General features: G+C 36.2%; 1 protein-coding gene across 1 annotated transcript in view; it reads left to right on the top strand.

The window, feature by feature from the left end:
* Nucleotides 1-3,683, top strand: part of COL23A1 (collagen type XXIII alpha 1 chain) — a 374,601-nt gene that overhangs the window by 40,723 nt on the left and 330,195 nt on the right. The gene's annotated exons all lie outside the window — the stretch shown is intronic.

The raw sequence follows: 3,683 nt of genomic DNA, 5'->3' as shown, positions 1-3,683 counted from the left end.
AAATTGAGCTCCATGAGCTGTTTGTATATTTTGGAGATTAATCCTTTGTCTGTTGTTTCATTTGCAAATATTTTCTTCCATTCTGAGGGATGTCTTTTTGTCTTGTTTATGGTTTCCTTTGCTGTGCAAATGCTTTTAAGTTTAATTAAGTCCCTTTTGTTTATTTTTGGTTTTATTTCTGTTACTCTAGGAGGTGGGTCAAAAAAGATCTTGCTGTGGTTTATGTCAAAGAGTGTTTTTCCTATGTTTTCCTCTAGAAGTTTTATAGTGTCTGGTCTTACCTTTAAGTCTTTAATCCATTAGGAGTTTATTTTTGTGTATGGTGTTAGGTAGTGTTCTAATTTCATTCTTTTACATGTAGCTGTCCAGTTTTCCCAGCACCACTTATTGAAAAGGTTGTCTTTTCTCCATTGTATATTCTTGCCTCCTTTGTCATAAATTAGGTGCCCATATGTGTGTGGCTTTATCTCTGGGCATTCTATCTTGTACCATTGATCTATATTTCTGTTTTTGTGCCAGTACCATACCATCTTGATTACTATAGCTTTGTGGTAGTGTTTGAAGTCTGGGAGCATGATCCTCCAACTCCGTTTTTCTTTCTCAAGATTGCTTTGGCTATTCGGGGTCTTTTGTGTTTCCATACGAATTGTAAGTTTTTTTTGTTCTAATTCTTTGAAGAATGCCATTGGTAGTTTGCATTGATTTGTAGATTACTTTGGGTAGTAGAGTCATTTTCACAATGTTGATTCTTCCAATCCAAGAACATGGTATATTTCTCCATCTGTTTATGTCATCTTTGATTTCTTTCATCAGTGTTTTATAGTTTCCTGAGTACAAGTCTTTCGCCTCCTTAGGCAGGTTTATTCCTAGGCATTTTATTCGTTTTGTTGCAATGGTAAATGGGAGTGTTTCTTTCATTTCTCTTTCTGATTTTTCATTGTTGGTGTATAGGAATGCCAGAGATTTCTGTGCATTAATTTTGTTTCCTGCAACCTTACCAAATTCATTGATTAGTTCTAGTAGTTTTCTGGTGGCATCTTTAGGATTCTCTATGTATAGTATCATGTCATCTGCAAACAGTGACAGTTTTACTTCTTCTTTTCTGATTTGGATTCCTTTTATTTCTTTTTCTTCTCTGATTGCTGTGGCTAAAACTTCCAAAGCTATGTTGAATAATAGCAGTGAGAGTGGGCAACCTTTTCTTTTTCCTGATCTTAGAGGAAATGCTGTCAGTTTTTCACCATTGAGAATGATGTTTGCTGTGGGTTTGTCGTATATGCCCTTTACTATGTTGAGTTAGGTTCCCTGTATGCCCACTTTCTGGAGAGTTTTTATCATAAATGTGTGTTCAATTTTGTCAAAAGCTTTTTCTACATCTATTGAGATGATCATATGATTTTTCTTCTTCAATTTGTTAATATGGTGTATCACATTGATTAATTTGCATATATTGAAGAATCCTTGCATCCCTTGGATAAAGCCCACTTGATCATGGTGTATGACCCTTTTAATGTGCTGTTGGATTGTGTTTGCTAGCATTTTGTTCAGGATTTTTGCATCTATGTTCATCAGTGATATTGGTCTATAATTTTCTTTTTTTGTGATTTTTTTTTCTGGTTTTGTTGTCAGGGTGATGGTGGCTTTGTAGCATGAATTTGGGAGTGTTTCTCCCTCTGCAATTTTTTGGAGGAGTTTGAGAAGGATCGGTGTTAGCTCTTCTCTCAATGTGTGATAGAATTCGCCTGTGAAGCCATCTGGTCCTGGACTTTTGTTTGTTGGAAGATTTTTAATTAAGGTTTCAATTTCATTACTTGTGATAGGTCTGTTTATATTTTCTAATTCTTCCAGTTCAGTCTTGGAAAATTGTACCTTTCCAAGAATTTGTCCATTTCTTCGTGGTTGTCCATTATCTTCTTCTTGGATTGATCCTTTGATCATTATGTAGTGTCTTTCCTTGTCTCTTGTAACATTCTTTATTTTAAAGTCTATTTTATCTGATATGAATATTACTACTCCAGCTGTCATTTGATTTCCATTTGCATGGAATATCTTTTTCCATCCCTTCACTTTCAGTCTGTAGGTGTCCCTAGGTCTGCAGTGGGTCTCTTGTAGACAGCATATATATGGGTCTTGTTTTTGTATCCATTCAGCCAGTCTGTGTCTTTTGGTTGGGGCATTTAATCCATTTACATTCAAGGTTATTATCGATATGTATGTTCCTATTACCACTTTCTTAATTGTTTTGGGTTTGCTTTTGTGGGCCTTTTTCTTGTCTTGTGTCTCCTGCTTAGAGAAGTTTCTTTAGCATTTGTTGTAGAGGTGGTTTGGTGGTGCTGAATTCTCTTAGCTTTTGTTTTTCTGAAAAGCTTTTGAATTATCCATTGAATGTGAATGAGATCCTTGCTGGGTAGAGTAATCTTGGTTATAGGTTTTTCTCTTTCATCACTTATCCTGACACTTATCCATCACATATCCTGACACGCCCTTCTGGCCTACAGAGTTTCCACTGAAAAATCAGCTGATAACCTTATGGGGATTCCTTTGTATGTTATTTTTTGTTTTTCCCTTGCTGCTTTTAATATTTTTTCTTTGAATTTAATTTTTGTTAGTTTGATTAATATGTGTCTTGGTGTGTTTTTCTAGGGTTTATCCTGTGTCGGACTCTCTGTGCTTCCTGGACTTGGGTGACTATTTCCTTTCCCATGTTAGGGAAGTTTTCCACTATAATCTCTTCAAATATTTTCTCAGACCCTTTCTTTTTCTCTTCTTCTTTGGGATCCCTATAATTCGAATGTTGGTGTATTTAGTGTTGTCCCAGAGGTCTCTGAGATTGTCTTCAATTCTTTTCATTCTTTTTTCTTTATTCTGCTCCTCAGCAGTTATTTCCACCATTTTGTCTTCCAGCTCACTTATTCATTCTTATGCCTCCATTATTCTGTTATTGATTCCTTCTAGTATCTTTTTCATTTCAGTTATTGTGTCGTTCATCTCTGTTTGTTTTTTCTTTAGTTCTTCTAGATCTTTGTTAAACATTTCTTGTATATTCTCAACCCGTGCTTTCATTCTATTTCCGAGATTCTGGATCATCTTTACTATCATTACTCTGAATTCTTTTTCAGGTAGATTGCCTATCCTCTTCATTTATTGGTCTTGTAGGTTTTTACCTTGGTCCTTCATCTGTGACATATTTTTTTGCCGTCTCATTTTTTTTTTTTTTTTAATGAGTGGGATTGTGTTCCTGTTTTACTGGTTGTTTGGCCTGAGGCTTCCAACACTGGAGTTTGTAGGCTATTGGTAGAGCTGGGTCTTGGTGCTGAGATGAGGAACTCTGTGAAACCTCACTCTGATGAATATTCCCTGGTGTCTGAGGTTCTCTGTTAGTTCAGTGGTTCAGACTCAGAGCTCCCATGTGGGGTGGCAAAAAAAAAAAAGAGAACAATAACAAAGTAAAAAATAAAATTAGATGAGGAAACTAACAGATATGTTGGAAAGAATGTAAAAGTAAAAATATAGATGAATCAACAACCAGAAGGTACATCAGTACCACAATAGTAAAAAAGAGGAGGATGGAAAAGAAAAAAAAAAGGGGGAGGGGGTGCTTCCCTGGTGGTGCAGTGGTTGAAAGTCCACCTGCTGATGCAGGGGACATGGGTTCGTGCCCCGGTCCAGGATGATCCCACATG

The sequence above is a fragment of the Physeter macrocephalus genome, chromosome 2 (genome assembly GCF_002837175.3).
Source record: "Physeter macrocephalus isolate SW-GA chromosome 2, ASM283717v5, whole genome shotgun sequence".
Taxonomy (NCBI): domain Eukaryota; kingdom Metazoa; phylum Chordata; class Mammalia; order Artiodactyla; family Physeteridae; genus Physeter; species Physeter macrocephalus.
Note: the sequence above shows the minus strand (reverse complement) of the source record. Positions and strands in the feature narration are given on the sequence as shown.